At 45.9% G+C, this 20,104-nt stretch overlaps 1 protein-coding gene across 6 annotated transcripts in view; it reads left to right on the forward strand.

Moving 5' to 3' along the window:
• Window positions 1-20,104, forward strand: part of trappc11 (trafficking protein particle complex subunit 11) — a 411,517-nt gene that overhangs the window by 101,240 nt on the left and 290,173 nt on the right. The window lies entirely within an intron of this gene.

The following is a 20,104-nucleotide window of genomic DNA, read 5'->3' on the forward strand; positions in this document are numbered from 1 at the left end:
CGTATTTATAAGTTTTTTTTTTGTTTTTTTTTTTATGCTAGAGCATACAGAAGGCTTTGATACAGCCTCTCAACTGCAAAGAACGGTTGCAGAAATGGTAGTTATTACACAAACGGCCAGCAGGTGGGAGCAGAGCAAAGGAGATCAACCAGGGCCATGTAGAAAAAAGCTAAGTTACTTAGGATTTTAAATAGATTTGTGAAAACTGGTGAAATTTAGCTCTCTTCTAATGCTAATTGCTGCAAAACGGAAACAGATAGAAACATACTTTTTTTCCTGATGAAAAAGAGAGTTTAATCTTTCTTTTGATAGGTTCCATGCTTTTAGAGCAATAGAACCCAATATTCTGTGGGCCTTGTAAAATCAGTCAAAATCCAGTAAAACAGCGGGGGGCGAACAGGATTGCTTCTGTGGAAATGGCTGGCATTGAATGAGTTAAGTGAAAATCAATATAGGTTTAAGAAAAATAGACCACCTAAATGGCAGTCATGGAACTTGTAGAAGCAATATCTACTAACATAGATCATAAAAAAAAATTACTGTTGGGATTTTTATGGATCTAAAGAAAGCATCTGACACGATAGACCATTCTATATTAATGAATACATTAGTGAAATATGGTATAAGAGGTTTAACATTTAAATGGATAAAAAGTTATTTGGATGATAGATATCAATCAGTATGTGCAGTTTAACAAAATAAATTCAAAACACTTGAAGATTACTCATGGAGTTCCTCAAGGGTCTAAATTATTTATATTGTTTATAAATGATATCTGTTGTGTCTCAAAAATATTCAAAAGTGTCTTGTTTGCTGATGACACAACTCTACTGTTCAGGAGACAACTTGAAGCAGCTTCGGACTACTGTGGAGTATGAATTAAATACAACAAAAAATTGGTTTGACGTGAACATATAATTAAATTTAAATAAAACCAAGTTCATAGTATTTGGCACTAGACAAATCACTCATCAAGTCAAAATTCTAGTGAATTCAATTGAAATAGAAAGGGTGTATGAAAACAAATTCCTTGGAGTAGTTAGTGATGATAAATTATGTTGGAAGCCACATATAGAAAATGTTAAAAGGAAAATGTCAAACATCATAGAGATACTCTATAAAACTAAGGAGGTCCTGAACATGAAATCACTATATACATTATACAATTCATTATTATTTCCATATCTGACCTATTGTGTCTAAATCTGGGGAAACGCCTATAAAACAAATACTGACCCTGTTTTTAAACTGCAAAAAAGAGCCATAAGAATTATTAATCGATCAAAATATACAGAATCAACACATCCACTATTTATTAAATAAAATACAATGACATTTTATGACTTGGTTGAGTTTAAAATAGCACAAATAATGTACAAAGTACACAACAGTCTGCTCTGCCACAGTACTCAGAAGTTGTTTGAAATTAGACACAGTCCTTATGACATCAGGGGTACAAGTATGTACAAAAAATCAAAATAAGAACAATTATTAAGCAAAGGTGTGTTTCTGTGGTGTTAATATGTGGAATAATTTTGGTACTGAGCTGAAAAGATGCAAGTCACTTGCTGAGTTTAAAAAATGTTTAAAAGCAACGTTCAAGACCAGTATCAGACATGAGTTAGTACAATTGTTGAAATGACTTTTTTTTTTTTTTCTTTGATGTACCAATATGAGCAGTGATGTGCAGTGAGCTCTATGCTTGGGTAGGCAGGCAGTGGTAAATTGAAACATACACACCAATTACAAATGTGTGTGTCGGCAGGCGAGTGTACAACATATCCTAGGGTGACCCTATTTTAATCGGTTGGGGCACTTCGGCCTAAAACTAATAATCTTAAAAATGATACTGTTTACTCCAAGATTTAATGCATGCCTCCTCTGTATTGTTAGAAACAAAAATTACAAAAATGATTATGACAGACCCCTCCGTGAGCCGGCACCTTACCTTGGTGGAGGGGTTTGCGTGTCCCAATGATCCGAGGAGCTATGTTGCCAGGGGCTTTATGCCCCTGGCAGGTTCACCCATGGCAAACCGGTCCTAGGTGATGGGCCAGACTAAGCACGGCTCACGACCCCTTATGATGATTAAAATTATTGAAGTACGTTTCCCTTGCCCGGACGTGGGTCACCGGGGCCCCCCTCTGGAGCCAGGCCTGGAGGCGGGGCTCGTTGGCGAGCGCCTGGTGGCCGGGCCTGCACCCATGGGGCCCGGCCGGGCACAGCCCGAAGAGGCAACGTGGGTCCCCCTTCCCACGGGCACACCACTGGTGGGAGGGGCCAAAGGGGTCGGGCGCAGAGTAGGCTGGGTGGCGGCCAAAGGCGGAGACCTTGGCGGACTAATCCCCAGCTACAGAAATTGGCTCTTGGGACATGGAATGTCACCTCTCTGGCAGGTAAGGAGCCCGAGCTGGTGTGTGAGGCCAGAAGTTCCGACTAGACATAGTCGGACTCGCCTCCACACACGGCTTGGGCTTTGGTACCAGTCCGCTCGAGAGGGGTTGGACTCTCTTCCACTCTGGAGTTGCCCATGGTCAGAGGCGCAGAGCAGGTGTGGACATACTTATTGCCACCCGGCTCGGCGCCTGTACGTTGGGGTTCACCCCGGTAGACGAGAGGGTAGCCTCCCTCCGCCTTCGGGTGGGGGGACGGGTCCTGACTGTTGTTTGTGCATATGCACCAAACAGCAGTTCAGAGTTCCCACCCTTTTGGAGTCCTTGGAGGGTGTGCTGGAGAGTGCTCCCCCTGGGGACTCCCTCGTCCTGCTGGGGGACTTCAACGCTCACGTGGGCAATGACAGTGAGACCTGGAGGGGCGTGATTGGGAGGAACGGCCCCCCCGATCGGAACCCGAGCGGTGTTCTGTTATTGGACTTCTGTGCTCGTCACGGACTGTCCATAACGAACACCATGTTCAAGCATAAGGGTGTCCATATGTGCACTTGGCACCAGGACACCCTAGGCCGCAGTTCGATGATTGACTTTGTAGTCGTGTCATCGGATTTGCGGCCGCATGTTTTGGACACTCGGGTGAAGAGAGGGGCGGAGTTGTCAACTGATCACCACCTGGTGGTGTGTTGGCTCCGGTGGCGGGGGAAGATACCGGTCCGACCTGGCAGACCCAAACGTATGGGTCTGCTGCGAACGTCTGGCGGAATCCCCTGTCAGAAAGAGTTTCAACGCCCACCTCCGGCAGAGCCTCTCCCTTGTCCCGGGGGAGGCGGGGGACATTGAGTCCGAATCGGCCATGTTCCGCGCCTCCATTGTTGAGGCGGCCGATCGGAGCTGTGGGGTGGTCGGTGCCTGTCGCGGCGGCAATCCTCTAACCCGCTGGTGGACACCAGCGGTAAGGGATGCCGTCAAGCTGAAGGAGGAGTCCTATCGGGTCTTTTTGGCCTGTGGGACTCCGGAGGCAGCTGACAGGTACCGGCTGGCCAAGCGGAACGCGGCTTCGGCGGTTGCTGAGGCAAAAACTCGGACATGGGAGGAGTTCAGTGAGGCCATGGAAAACAACTTCCGGACGGCTTCGAGGGAATTCTGGTCCACCATCCGGCGTCTCAGGAGAGGAAAGCAGTGCACCATTAACACTGTGTATAGTGGAGATGGGTGCTGCTGACCTCGACTCGGGATGTCGTGAATCGGTGGGGAGAATACTTCGAAGACCTCCTCAATTCCACCGACACGTCTTCCTTTGAGGAAGCAGAGTCTGGGGTCTCTGAGGTGGGCTCTCCTATCTCTGGGGTCGAAGTCACTGAGGTGGTTGGAAAGCTCCTCGGTGGCAGGGCCCCGGGGGTGGATGAGATCCGCCCGGAGTTTCTAAAGACTCTGGATGTTGTGAGGCTGTCGTGGTTGACACGCCTCTACAACATCGCGTGGACATCGGGGACAGTGCCTCTGGATTGGCAGACCGTGGTGGTGGTCCCCCTTTTTAAGAAGGGGGACCGGAGGGTGTGTTCCAACTAAAGGGGGATCTATTCAGGGGTGCTGGAGAGGAGAGTCCATCGGGAAGTCGAATCTCGGATTCAGGAGGAGCAGTGTGGTTTTCGTCCTGGCCGTGGAACAGTGGACCAGCTCTACACCCTCAGCAGGATCCTCGAGGGTGCGTGGGAGTTTGCTCAACCTGTCCACATGTGTTTTGTGGATTTGGAGAAGGCGTTCAACCATGACCCTCGGGGAGTCCTGTGGGGGGTGCTTCGGGAGTACGGGGTACCGGGCCCCTAATACGGGCTGTTCGGTCCCTATACGACCGTTGCCAGAGTTTGGTCCGCATTGCCGGCAGGAAGTCAGATTCGTTTCCAGTGAGGGTTGGACTCCGCCAAGGCTGCCCTTTGTCACCGATTCTGTTCATAATTTTTATGGACAGAATTTCTAGGCGCAGCCAAGGCGTTGAGGGGTTTGGTGGGTTTCCGGTTTGGTGGCCTCAGCATTGCATCTCTGCTTTTTGCAGATGATGTGGTGCTGTTGGCTTCATCAAGCCGGGATCTCCAACTCTCACTGGAGCGATTCACAGCCGAGTGTGAAGCGGTTGGGATGAAAATCAGCACCTCCAAATCCGAGACCATGGTCCTCAGTCGGAAAAGGGTGGCGTGTCCTCTCCAGGTCGGGGATGAGATCCTGCCCCAAGTGGAGGAGTTCAAGTATCTTGGGGTCTTGTTCATGAGTGAGGGTAGGATGGAGCGAGAGATCGACAGGCGGATCGGTGGATCGATGGATGGATTATGACAGACATGTTTTAAGCGCATTTTTTTTTTTGCTCCGTAAACAAATTGGGATGAGCGAGGTTCGTGCCCTTCGCCTCCAGTGAGGCAGCTCATCACTTCGCCACTCAGCTAAAACGAAAGTTACAAATGTAACTACGGTTCTATGAGTCCCGAACGACCTCCAGGTGGCGGTGCTGTAACCAGCACGTAATTCCCCTTGTCGTGACTGCGTCATCGAGTAAGAATGACAAAATATGCCTGTCAATGGCTCCGGCTAACGTAATCCCGTATATAAAAAAGGAACGTCGCCAGAACACATCCTCTAGAACCTTTCTCGCGCAAACCAACACGAGGGTTCTGAGTGACAAGCAATGCTGGCGGTCGTTCGGGACTCATAGAACCGTAGTTACATGCGTAACTTTCGTTCCATTTAGTCCGTCCCGACCGCCAGGTGGCGGTGCTGTAATCAGCACGGAACGCCGAATACCAGCGATGTCACGAAGACTGCAAAGACTACCCCACAACGGGGCCTCCGCAGGACCCCGAACTACGTCCCGTGGATGAGGAGAGGTGACACCCAAGCTGCAGAACCTTGAGAACGTATGTGGCAACGACCAAGAGGCAGCCGCACAGATGTCCCCCAAGGGCACGCCCCTCAGAGCAGCCCACGACATAGACACACCCCTGGTGGAGTGACTGCGCACCGTCATCAGAAGGGACCGACCAGAGACTCTGTATGATTGTCGAAACACATCTCCGATCCATTGAGAGAGGCGTTCCTTTAGTGTAGAAGAGGCACGCCTCCTATGTACGACAGATTGCCGGCCAAACCGCCGGCAGTGCAGCAACAGGTCCCGACCCTCATCAGTCCAACACCCACATACAGGCGGAGACGCCGTGGATCGGGCTGCCAACCCAACGAACCAGTCAGCCGGGCGAGACTGCGGTGGAGGATGAACCTCAACTGGGCTGGCCAACAAAGGGCCACGAACAGCACTCCAGACGGACCCCCAGAAAGGTCAGACGAATGAGGGGGAGAGGCCGCTCCCGCAGAGCAAACCAGAGGGGACAACGAGTGGACTCCACAGAGGCCAAGAGAGCGACAGCCACCCTGCCGCAGCGACTCCACACGTCGCTCACCACCTCCTGCCGCATCCACAGGGCTGGCGATGCAGCATCTTGATGAATGATGTGGCGCACGGAGCAACCGTAAAGCCATGAGACACTCTGAAACGCCGACGCCAACTCAGCGGCGGGTGGAGACGAACCACCCACCCTTGCAGTGGCCGCAGTGACCGCAGCCAGGGGGAAAAAAACGTCAGGTACCCTAGCGTGCCCCATCGTCGCAGGAGAAGGACAGAAGGCCGCGTACTGTCGGCCCGGAAGAGGGAGAAGTGCAGAACAACATCCCCCACTGTGAGGTCGGCCGAGCATCCAAGGATGTGGCATCCAACGACATCCCAAGCGACAGTCGCTTTCGCGACACCTGTGAACACTGTGGGAGAGAATGTTTTTCCAATGCCAGCCCCGCAGCCCCTTGCGCTGAGCCGCAATCGGGACGAGGAAGCAAACGTCCATCCCCTCGATGACCGTGAATCATTCCATCGATCGTATGCAACACCACAGATGTAGGCATCCACGGAATGAAATGGAGAATCCATGGCAGCCCGCAATCGGCGCGCAGCCAGTGTGTGCGCGCGACGGTATGCTGCCCTCTCCTCCGTGAGAGGAGGCGCGAACCGCCCCATCACCAACGGGATCAAAAGGAGACTCCTTAGCAGCCCCCAATCGACGCGCACCACGGGACAAAATGGAGAATCCATGGCAGCCCTCAATCGACGCGCAGCCAGTGAGTGCATGCCGGTACGCCGCTATCTCCGTCCGGGATAGGAGGCGCGAACCGCCCCGCCACCAACGGGATCAAACGGAGACTCCTTAGCAGCCCTTTGTCGACGCGCAGTAAGTGAGTGCGCGTCGGTACCCTGCCAACACCGTCTGGGACAGGAGGCGAGAACCGCCCCGTTAGCAACGGCATCCATCAAACGAAGTACCCTTAGCAGTCGTGCAGTCGGTGAGTGCACGCCAATACGCTGCTAACTTCGTCTGGTATAGGAGGCGAAACCGCCCCGTAACCAACGCCATCAACCGGAGAATCCATAGCAGCCCTCAATCGGCGCGCAGTCAGTGAGTACGCGTCGATATACTCCTACCTTCGTCTGGGATAGGAGGCGAGAGCCGCCCCGTCACCAACGGAACTAAACGGAGAAGAGTTTCTGAGATCGCAATGGAGACGCCACCTCGGCGACTTCGTCCGCCTGGGAGGGCAACCAGCGGGTTGCATCCGGCACGGCCACCCCTGCCGCGAACAACGTCCCCGCAGAGGCCTGACAAGCGGAAGGGGTTTGATCACCCCAATGAGCTTATTCCACCCTCCCAGTCGCTACCAAGTTGCAAAATTGCAACGCAAAGTGATAATCAGCCCGAACATTCGTTTGACACTCCCAAGGCCAGGGGCCGCAGGAGAAGCAGATCTGCGGTGTGCCCTGCCCCCCCAGGGGGGCGGGGTCCACAAGGTGGTCAGGTCCTGGCTCCACCGGGGATGGTGCGTCCTTCCAAGGAGCAACATCCACTGCCGTCGAGGGAGGAGGACGGACTTCTAACATCACTGCACGACAGTCAAGACAGCGGTCGGTACGGCCATCTATGGACCAGAGGGGCTGACATAGTGCTGACATCCAGCGGCTTCCCCAATAGCAGCCATCAATCTACGCACAGGGAGTGTATACCGTCAATTGGCTGCTATCGTCGTATGGGAGAGGAGGCGGCAACCCGCCCCGTCCCCAACGGTAGCAAAGCAAAGCTCTGTGCAGCGAGGGCGGCAGACGTCGTGTAGGGAGCAGCAGACTCCGTGCGGGAAAGGAGGCAGCAACCAGATCCATCACACACGAAACCACAACGAAGCCCTGCGCAGTGAGGGCGGCAAACTCCGTGTAGGCGGCCAAATTCCCGTAGAGAGTGACCCCGTGAGGGAGAGGAGGCAGTAACCAGTCTCGTCATCAACTGAACAAGACCAAGCCCCGCGCACGGACAGCGACAGAAGTCGCGTGGACAGCGGCAGACTTCGTGCGGGAGAGGAGGCTGCACCCAGCTCCTTCCCCCGCGGAACCAAACGAAGCTCCGCACATGGAGAACTGTAGACTTCATGTAAAGAGTGGCCGACTCCGTGGGGGAGAAGAGGCGGCCACCTGCCCCGTCACCAATGGTACAAGACTAACAAGTTCGGCGCATGCAGACGAAGAGCCGCGTATGGAGAGCGGTAGACCCCGTGTGGAGAGTGGCAGACGCTGTGTGGGAGAGGAGGCTGCACCTAGCCTCATCCTCAACGGACCTTAACACAGTGCTGCGTCTGGAGAGAAGCAGAAGCTGCGTGGAGAGCGGCCCACTTCGTGTGGGATGGCGGCCGCCCAGTATGTGGGATGGAGGCGGTCCTAGACTCGCACCCAGCCACTTTGCAATCCGAACAAAACGAAACCACAAATCACTCAATTAAACATGCACGTGGTCGTTTGTGCTGCCATAAGTTGACAATGGCACTGAAGCTCCGTGCATGGAGCGCGGCAGACTTCGTGTGAAGAGCGGCAGATCCCATGTGGAAGATGGAGGCGGTCCCTGGCCTCGCCCTTGACCCCTTACAAGTCGAACAAAATGAGACCCAAAAGCAATCGGGGCAGGAAAAGCAGACAGGTGACTTGATCGGTCTGCGGGGCGCAGTGAACCAATGCCATCCTGCCGATGACCGCCCCTGGTGACGCCACCAGCTGAAGGCGCCATGTAACCGGCAACAGTCGCTGCCGGTAAATGAGTGGCCACAGCGGAAATGCGCCGCTCCCACTAGGACAGCAGGCCATTACATCTTCCAAGGCGCCTCCACGGCGGCGTCCTCCATAACGCCATGTCAAGTCAATCTGCTGCTATTTTCGTGTCGTTAACGGAATAGAGCGAAATCCTGCGCATTGATAGCAGCCGATTCCGTTTGGGGGCGAAGCGCATCACACAGCGGCCCTAACGACACGTAAGTAGACGTTTGTGCCGTCATAAACTAGTCGTTGGCATGACCAACGGTACCTTAGCTAGCCAAGCGCATCAAAGCCGAAATAGTGAGACAATCCAAGCCACGAGAGGTATACGAAATCATTCGTACCGTCTCCACCAGCCCGCATGGTGAAATCCTGCAATCGTGGCAGGAGGATATCAATACGTCTCACAACTACACACCCGTACACAACGGAGGCAACAGCATCGGGTGCGACACTGCAACCTAGGCGGGTGTCGGGACACCATACTAACCCTCAGCTACCGTAAATCTAAACAACGGGTTGCTGACACACAACGTAGGTCACAACTCAGGTTGCGCTGGCACAAGCTAGCAGAGTGCACGATAACCAATGCCGCAAGCCGCAAACATCAAGACGGCTGTCGGCTCCCAGCCATCCGCTGAGTAGCGTGGCGCCACAATTTAGAAGAGGAGACGAAAAGGCCTTACCTTCCCTGGCAAGCTCTTTTCAGCACAGTAAAGGGCAACACGGTATCGAAAGCATCGTTTGCCGTGTCAGCACCTGCGCGACCGTCGAGGCAACAGTCCTTCTTCCGGCAGGAAGGAACCTCCAGGGTTTCCAGCGAGCGACGTCCTCCAAGGCCACCTCCACTCGACTGTGCGTCGAAATGTTGCTTTCTTCGTCTGGGATAGGAGGCGAGACCCGCCCCGCCACCAACAGAAACAAGCGGAGCTCCCCGCAACGACGGCGGCAGACACCGTGAGGAGGGAACGACCCCACGCGATGGAAGAGTCACGTACGTGGTCTATGTGCCGAAACTCCGTGTGGCGGATCGGCTCCGTAGGGCGAGGCCACCCAGACAGCGAGTAAAGAGCCGCTAAATGGCGTCCCAAACTAGCAGTCGGCGTGATAAACAGCACCTTTGCTAGCCAAAAACATCAAAGCAGCTGGTGCTCCCGACAAGAGAGTTGTGTCAGCCTGAAACTACACACTCTCACCGCCAGTAAAACAAGCTAGTAAAGGATACTCTCAACCGTATCGTCACCCGCAAGTCATAAACAAAGCAATCCAAACGGCTTTCATCAAAGATGTTAACTTAGCTCATACGTGCCCGGCCTGAAGCTGTACACAGCCGAGAGGTGGCAGACGTGGAGAAATCCCGCAGGAGAGCTCCAGTCCATCGATACAAATCACGAAAGAAAATACACTGAACCGTCGCAGCGAAGGGGGGCGAGGAACACCCGCAGCCCCGATCAAGCAGATCACAGGCTACTCGCGACGGACGGAGCGTATAACGCTGTGCGAGAAAGGTTAAAGAGGATGTGTTTTTTTTTTTTTTTTAAATAAGAGCTCAGAATTGTTCACGCATGTAACTACGGTTCTATGAGTCCCGAACGACCGCCAGCATTGCTTGTCACTCAGAACCCTCGTGTTGGTTTGCACGAGAAAGGTTCTAGAGGATGTGTTCTGGCGACGTTCCCTTTTTATATACGGGCTTACATCAGCCGGAGCCATTGACAGGCATAGTTTGTCATTCCTCCTCGATGACGCTGTCGCGACAAGGGGAATTTCGTGCTGGTTACAGCATCGCCACCTGACGGTCGGGAGGGACGAAATAGAACTCTGGGCAGCAGCCGAGGACAATATTTAAACGCTAACTGATGTACGCAAATGTGGGTCTGCCCGTCGCGATATACACGGTGCAGTGCACTCCGCCTCCCATTTGCCGCACAACGAAAACCGGACAATTTCATTCATGAATAAAAACCCGTCCGGACGCCCGGAAAGGATGTAATAAAGTGGACACCTCCCTGTAAAACAGTCTAATTCCTTGCAAAATCAGGCTAGCAATAGCAATGTCAAACATCATGTAAAGTGAAACCATCCACAAAGCCAGCCTTTTGTAGCATTCTTTGTGAAAAGTATGAATAATTATAGTATCCCTTACTTTGCTGAAGATCCGGTAGCTAAAGCATTGGTCTCCCATCCTTCAAAAGATGGCGTTTTTCCTCAAAAGAAAGGCGTGAAAATAGTATTTTAATTTCCAGAGTGACGTCATCTTGCCGGCGTACTGTGCACGAAGTGTGTTTTGAATTCACGAATGCACTGTGCGAACGTATGTTCGCATAGGAATAATACAGCTATGTAAAAAGTCTGCGTAGCAATCTGCCTATTTGCGTCAAGGACTTTTCTACTGGTATGCGCGAACACACATCGCTACTCAGAAAGGGCTGCTGGAGGCATCGGAGGCGTGTGCCTTCAGCAGGAGAATTTTGCAGCATTTTTGCTTGCAGGCTAGAAGAAGTCGTGAGTCCTTTTTAATTGAGCTATGAAAATCGCCAGATGTCACTTTCGAATCTATATAGTTAGTGTAGGCTATGTGAAATGCAAAAATAATTTAAATCAATAGAAGAAGCCAATTCATTTTCGTTTCATTTCAGCCTTGGTCGGGCAGTGCCTACCTTGCCTGCCCTGACCGCACGTCACTGAATATGAGTGTAATGAAAATTGTATATGTGAGTATATTGACGTATTATTATCATGTATTTCTATTAATTTTATTTACTTACGCTATATGAGTAGGATTATAAATTTTTTAATATTAAAATGTAACCTATTGTATTAAATATGAAATAAGTGATATATATATATATATATATATGTATGTATATATATATATATGTATATATATATATGTATATATATATATGTATATATATATATGTATATATATATATGTATATGTATATATATATATATATATATATATATATATATATATATATATATAAATATATACACAGTGATACCTCAGCTCACGAACATAATTGGTTCCCAGAAAGTGTGTGTGAGGCGAAAAGTTTGTCTTCCGAACATTTATTTCCCATAAGAAACCATTAAAATGAGAATAATCCGTTCCCAGGTCCCTATAAAACATAATTTTCTACTAAATAAGCCTTAAAACTACACAAAAATATACCTTATTTTATGTGTAATAAATGTGCTATTGTATTGTAATTAAAGAAATAAACTACCTTTGTGATGGTAGTTCTTAAGGATGGTAGCAATGGTAGACTTACTTCATTCGCGAGCGTTTCACGCGTAGAGTGTTTATGGAACGGTTGCCGCTCATTCTTGCTTTCGTGCTCACCGGAGTGGAGGAGGTGTGTCCCTTGGTGAACAAGGAAGTGGAGCACTTTAGCGAGTCAACAAAAAGTGAGCACCGCCAACTAGGGGTGGGACAAAAAAACGATTCGACCGAACCATCGGTCGTCAAGGGGAGCTAAACGACCGTATCGGTAGCAGACTTGTCAACCGATACAAAATCCGCCGGGAATCCTTAGATACATTGCTTGTAAAGCTGTGGACCGGATATCGCGTGGCTGTGAATCGGTTGCGAGTGAGGCTTTATGGTTTTCATAACAATAGCAAGAGTTCTGCGCCGTGCTCTACTTGTTTTGTTTACATTTCAGTAGCATCACTATTCAAACTACTTCCCTGTTTACAGAGAGCTAGCAAAGTAGCGCTCAGAGACGCTTCATTCCCCGGATGTTGTAAACATAATGCAAAGACGTTACGCACCTTGGGGAGGAGCCTACCGTCAACGCCGTGCTCGCGACACGGCGCGCGCGCGCACAACGAGTGACAACATGCAACAGTTAGCAGAAGCTAACCCATTGCTATCGAGTCCTCTCGGTGCACTTGTATGTCCCGGGCCGGCGTTGGTACTGCGTGCGAGCCAAAAAGAATAACTCCCGTGACGATCCAATGCATGGATTCAAACGATACAGGTATGTCCCACAGCCAACACACCAGCTATGCTAAAAGCACACTGCAAGTATCTCATTTCTCAGTTTGTGGCTCTCTGTCAATGTATACAACTAGCATGAGCAATAGATAGGAGAACTGAGACGTGCCCGTGATTACGTCATCAAACGCAAAATGAACGACAGCCCAAAAAAACAAAACATAAACAGTAGTGATTCCGTGGTCATCATCTTGTCTCAGATTAAAAAAAACAAAAAAACAAAAAGATGTCATACATTAACCAAAAATGAATATGATGGCAAAAGAAAAACAAATATTGTTAAAAACAAAAATTGTTGATAAAAAGGGAAGGGCACTTTTGGAAATATTTTTGGATATATTAAGTGGTTAAAATGTGTTTGATAGATTTATTGTTCCATAAGGTGGCTTCATATCTCTTTTGGCTGGATGGTAGTTTTATTTCATGTCTTAAATTTATGTTTCTGAAATACTTCACAATGTGCACATATTCTGTTTAATTGTGTTGGTGTCTTTTTAAAGGTTAAATATTTATATTTCAAATTGAATTATCAGCCTTTTTTTCCTGATCCTTATTTTGAATAAAAAAATAAAAAATAAAATAAAAAACAATTATAACTCTCAATAACGACTAATAAATATTTAACCTGATACATTTTTCAGTCATATCGCCCAGCTCTTTGTTGCGGTCCATTTAAATAATTGATTCAATATATAAAAATATAGAAGACATTTTTGTTTTTGTTTTTTTTTTAAACACATTTGTAGATACTGTAAAAATGTGTGGTGTTTTAAGATTAATGTTTACAAGCAACAAATGTCACTAAGTTTTGAATATTGAAATGAATCGTATCGAATCGAAAATCGTATCGTTCCCAAACTTAATCGAACCGCATCGAACCGTTCTGTTCTGAAAGATAATCGTTTTTCAATCGAATCGCAACCTGTGTATCGAGATACATATCGAATCGGCCTCATGTCAGAGATTCCCACCCCTACCGCCAACTACTTTCACCTCTTTCCTTATTGGGACAAACAAGAAAATACCCAGGAGCCCGGAGCGTATCGCCGTCGAAGCGGCTTTCCCGGAGTATAGAGGCGGCTTCCTGGGACTAAACAGCCGTGGCACTATTTTCTCCTTTTTTGAGGTACGTGATCGCACTTTCGCTTTTTTTAGTGGCGCGAACTCCATTGACTACAATGCAAACGCGCCGCCGTCCCTCGCCGTCCCTCGCCGTCCCTCGCTTTTGGTGAGAACGTAGCATTAGGCTTAACACTAGCCTGTGGTGGGGTCTTTTTCGGTCCCATAATAGCAAAAGTACACTCAATATGGTCCAAAATGTCTATCAAACACAAACCGCGTCCGCACTAAAAGAAAGGGGGTGACGAACTGGGATGCAGTGAGCGTGCGTCAGCTTCTCTTGGCCGCCACCGTGGTGCTGTTCGACCGCGTGGTTTGGTTCGTCCGCCGAAAACTAGTTCGTCAGCAGAGACTAAATGCTCGCGAATTTAATGTTCGAAGGCGAAAAGTTCGTGAGCTTAAGCGTTCGTCAGCCGAGGTATCACTGTATATATATATATATATATGTATATATATATATATATATATATATATATATATATATATATATATATATATATATATATATATTTTTTTTTTTTATTTTTATTTTTTTTTTTCAGGGTGTAAATCTCTCCAATCATGACGATTCGATACGCATCTCGATACATGGGGTGTGATCCGATACAAGGACGATACGATTTTTAAAATGAAACGATTCGGTTCGATTCAGTAGGATTACGATTCGATGTTCGATTCAGCAGGATTACTATTCGATTCGGTGTCGCGGTGCAATGATTATTTGAAAACTCAACAATTAATTGTCAAATTAAATTGTAATTATTTTGTTTCTCCATTAAAGGTTTGAATATCTTGTTTAATTTAAAATGATCAGAATCTTGTAACTTTCACATTTCACATGCATCTGCCTAATAAAATACTCCACTCGTAAGTTGTAACTACTAATTAATATCTTTTTCAAAGTGCCACCTTACTACATGTAAACTAGTAAACTAATTAACTTAATTAGATAGATAGTAAGATAGATAGATAGGACTGTCTCAGAAAATTAGAATATTGTGATAAAGTGATAAAGGCAATTAAATAGGCAAAAATGCCATACATTCTGGATTCATTACAAATCAACTGAAATATTACAAGCCTTTTATTGTTTTAATGTTGCTGATTATGACTTTTTTTTTTTTTTTTTTTTTACTTGGTCTGAGGAAATATTCTAATAGATATTTTTAGTTTTCTTAAGCTGTAAGCCATAATCAGCAATATTAAAATAATAAAAGGCTTGCAATATTTCAGTTGATTTGTAATGATTCCAGAATGTATGGCATTTTTGCTTATTTAATTGCATAACAGAAAATAAAGGACTTTATCACAATACTCTAATTTATAGATAGATAGATAGATAGATAGATAGATAGATAGTTTATTAATCCACACAAACACCAAATCTGCATTTAGAGCTTCTCCCACACTTATTTTATACTTATTGGGACAAACAAGAAAATACCCAGGAGCCCGGAGCGTATCGCCGTCGAAGCGGCTTTCCCGGAGTATAGAGGCGGCTTCCTGGGAGCGGCTTTCCCGCAACTTCCCCCGGAGGCGGAGGCATCGCGAATGTCTGTCGAATATCGAATATCCAACCTAAAACAAACTTCACCGCAGTCTTCAGCATGAGCCCATATTTTTTACATCCGTGCTGTATCAGCATGCGAATCCACCTCTGACGTGCTCTTTCTTTTTTAAGCTTTGAGCCAAGACAGCATGGTAGCATTTTCATTTCATTCTCTTAACTCAAGAGTCATTGTTGTCATGTACACACGCTAGCATCGGTTAGCATGATTACAGCGAGGGAATTGAAAGACGCACAGTCCACTTCCCTCGTCAGCACAGATATATATATATACTGCTGGAGTATTAGTGCGCTTGCTGATTTGATGAGCACACGGACCATGTTATATGGAAGTCGACAGATGAGCGGCGCTCGCCAACAGCTTTTGGGGACGCTAATGTTTTTATCATGTCCCAACTCCTGAAAGCCCTCATTCTCCACAACGCAGCATGGCTTAAGTGTTTAACAATAAATCGGGTTATTAAGGTTGTTATTACCTTTTATCTGGTCGAGTTGTGGGCGTTTTAATCGGAAGAAGTCCTGTTTGTCTGTCCGTTGGTTTGTACACCGCGGTTCCATGCCAGCTTGTCTGTACATTGCAGTTGACAGTCTCTGTACATGACTTTGTTCATGTAAAATTAACATCGCTTCCATACTTTGGACATTAAACTTGCCGGAGCACGTTGCATCCGCGTCTTCCAACACTTTCCTCCCAAAACCGAAAGCAAAAGCACTACCTTCGTCACATAACTGCGACAAGTCTCGCGTGATTTTTTTTTTTTTTTACCACCCACACACAAACACCGTTTCCCAGGCGAATTCTCGCGTGACTGAGATTCGAGGAAATGCAGTTTAAGCAGCTGGCGTGTGAATAATATTCTCATTCATCCAGGAGGACATTTCATTCTTAAGACACTGAATCGATAGCAACTGGACTGTTTTGGTTGTTTTATAAAACAGCCTGATTTCATATATCAGCAACATAATACCGATTTATGACGTCTTGATCGGGCCATCAACCGGCACAAGCTATTTTTAGACCGATACAGTAGTCCATGTGCCGGCATTGTTAAACTCCAAAATTGGATTTACGATTCGAATCGGTTTTTGCTACACCCCTAATACGTGTATATATGTGTATATATATATATATATATATATATATATATATATAAATATATATATATATATAACCGCTCCCACACGACTTTTTTTTTTTTTTTACCCCTTTATGAGCGCTAATCCAATATGGCGGCGTCCATGGTTACGGGGCACGTCATTGCAATGCGTCATATCCTTCCAGGAGGCTGTAGCCAATCATATTGCTTCGGGGCGGGTACAGCCTCGGAACAGCTATTAGCTAGCATGCTGCAACACACCATTTTGTTGTGTAGCGTTTCGGCGGTGCGTTTGAAATATCAGCAATGGACTTGGAACGAAAATGTGTGGGATGGCGTGGAATCGGGAGAGAAAGGTGAAAAAAAAAATGAAACATCCAAGTACTGGTGAGTCTATTTACTTGCTGTTGAACTGTATGGAGCTCACAGCAGTGTTTGTGTTGACTCGCAAAAGTGCTCTACAGAGCAAGATTTGTTACATAAAATGAACGTCGGAATTACAACTGGCTGGAAATCGTTATGTTGTGTGTTTTGTTTCAAATGGGATCTTGGTTTAACGCGATGATATTCGATGTTAGCATAGCACCACTTAAGTCTTGTAAAAATCGTAGGCAGGTAAATCCACCTCAAAATATCGGTGGAATGTCTGCAACTAAAGCGCATCTTGTCCGTTTCATTTGAAATCCAGTGTGGTGGTGTTTAGAGAACATGAATGAAGAGATGAGGTGCATCAGAGGAGAATCAGCTGAGCTCATTCACACATCATGTACACAGAGTAATATACACGACCTTTTGCTCTACCCATATTCGATATGACTTATGACACATCCCTGTCTTATGTTCATCAACTAAAACTCATTTAATAACTTGATCTTAAAATTTGAATAGTATAATTATAATTTGATCTGAGAATAATTCAAAGATCAGTGTTTGAGCGAGTGTTTTACTACTACTAATAATAATAGATTTTATTTATAACCCACTTTACATTTATAAAATAAATCTCAACGTGCACAGTACTGCCAACAATAAAAGCAATGGAAGCACACAGTAAATAAAACGGTCAATTACAAATCAGAGTCGAATCATAAAAAATAAATACAAATCAACCAGGAAAAGCTTTTTTAAACCTGTGCAGCTAAGACACTTATCAGTGAAGAAAAACCTCACAGTACACCAACAAAAAAATAAAAAGTTTGCACACTAAAATAATTATCTTAACTCTGTTTAGTCAGAATTATACTTAGTGTGAAATCTGGCCTTATATAGTTGAACACAAAGCTGCATATATTTGCAGGTAACCATGTCTTTGTCAATTGCATGAATGGCAACAGAGGGACACACAGGTTGGTTTTACCTTCAGTTATTTGTTATGCCTGCCACTATATGCCACTGGCATAAACTGAATAATAATTTAAATGATAATACAATAATAATAAGAATAATAAGAATAGTAACAACAACAATAATAACTAGACTAAGTGCAATTTCTTGAGAAATTGCGTGGGAATGCTGAAAGCTGAATGCTAATAGCTGAATGCTAAGCTGAATGCTAATAGCTGAATGCTAATGAAGGAAATAGAAAGATAAACTCTGAAAATGACAAAGTAATTAACTATTAATTACTAGTAGTAGTAATAGAAACAGAAGTAGTAATTATTAAGCAGTAACTTGTAGTTAAATGTCAAATGCAAACCCATCCACCCATTAGATAGTAGTCAGCAATAGTCACCTACCATATATAAATTAATAGTACAGTAAAGTTTTTTTCATTCATCTATTTAGAAGCAATGCCTATACTCCTCTTTCACATATTTGTGTGCTGGTGCTAAAAAATAAATAAATAAATAAATTATCAGCAAACTTCAGCTAAAATCAGCACAAAAAAAGTATGCCATGTCAGTCTACTTGACACAAAACACAACCCACATGTAGTGCTGCTGTCTCTGAGATATACTCCAGTTACTGGACTGAACATCTCGCAGCACATTGCTATGTTCTTGTGCTGTACTCAAACAATCTACCCCACCAAACCTCTCCAACAAGATAAGAGCAATGCAGTTTCGCCAGAAACAACACTTTGACCATCGTGCAAAGCCATTACCAGTGTTGACTCCAAGTAACACGGTGCACATGCAAACACAGCACGGCTGGGAGCCAGCAGTTGTCGTACAAAAGACAGAGGAACCTCTCCTACAACGTGCAGACTCCAGGAGGAATGATGCTTAGGAGGAACCGGAGGCATCTTAGGTAGATACTCCCCAGTTTGTTCAAAGATACTTCAGTTGATGAACAGTCTGACTTAGATGATCGAATGGAACCACCACAAGGGAACCACCACCTATTGATCCTTCTACAATGGACAACACGCCAACATGTTACACGTGCAGTGGTCGTGCAGTCAGGCGCCCTGCTAGGTATAGGGATAACTAAGTGGATGTTTTGAATTTATAGGTCCATGACACATTTGTTCATGTGTTTAAAGTATGTTGTCATAAAAAAAAGTGGAAGTCGGAATTATTGTTAATTTAACTCTTTGACTCCCAGCCATTTTCACAGAAACAATCCCGTTCGCTCCCCGCTGTTTTACTGGATTTTGACTGATTTTGTAAGGCCCACAGAATATTGTGTTCTATTGCTATAAAAGCATGGAACCTATCAAAAGAAAGATTAGTCTCCTCTTTCATCAGGAAAAAAAAGTGTTTCTATCTGTTTCCATTTTGCAGCAATTAGCATTAGAAGAGAGCGAAGGTTCATCAGTTTTCAAAAATCTATTCAAAATTGCAAGTAATTTAGCTTTTTTTCTACATGGCTCTGGTTGATCTCCTTTGCTCTGCTGCCACCTGCTGGCCGTTTGTGTAATAACTACCATTTCTGCAACCGTTCTTTGCAGTTGAGAGGCTGCATCAAAGCCTTCTGTATGCTCTAGCATAAAAAAAAAAAAAATATATATATATATATATATATATATACATACGTCTTTGGGACAATTAAAACACTAAAAAAACAAATTTACATGTTATTGGGAGCAAATTACTTTTAAAGTTGTATTTACATATAACTTGAAATATATTTGGATTAATACTCAACAGGGTTTCCGTAAAGAATAGTTATACTAATGTTTGGGTGATATATGTTTATACACTTACCATTGTAAAGAATAGTTGGCATTAAAAAAAAAAAAAAGCCAAACGGCACTTTTGTTGGAAAAGAGCGAGGTGGTGTATTATTACAATGTGACCGCTAGGCGGCACTGTAGTATGTTGTTGTCTAGGGATGAATGAACAAAAGAGTTGAGTAAAGAGATTGCCGATTCCAATCTGCGGTCTCAGCGTCTTAATATACAGCACTAAAAGGAAGAGCTGTTAGCCCACACTGTAGTTAAGCCAACACAACTAGAGAAACACAACAATGCTTTAGTTGAAACAGAAGCAACGGATTTCCACATTATAAGTCCGTGGACGAACGGCGCTCGGCGGAACAGCATTTTGGGATCAAAATATGCATTGTCAAGCGTACGTGACAGTACGTTCTTTGCATGGTGATAAGTGCCTGAGCTCCGTCCCGGTGCGTTCCGGCCCACATAAAGCGCTGCATAATAACAAAAAAAGAAAACACCCACTAACTCTGGCCAGCAGATGGCAGCATTGTATCTCTTTTCAATGGGATCCCATGGACACTTCCCTTCCGCGACCACGTGTTTTTCCACCGAATGAAGCGCGGCACTTTTTGTCGCGAGAGCTCGACATTTGCCGAGCG

Source organism: Festucalex cinctus, chromosome 9 (assembly GCF_051991245.1).
Source record: "Festucalex cinctus isolate MCC-2025b chromosome 9, RoL_Fcin_1.0, whole genome shotgun sequence".
Classification (NCBI taxonomy): Eukaryota; Metazoa; Chordata; class Actinopteri; order Syngnathiformes; family Syngnathidae; genus Festucalex; species Festucalex cinctus.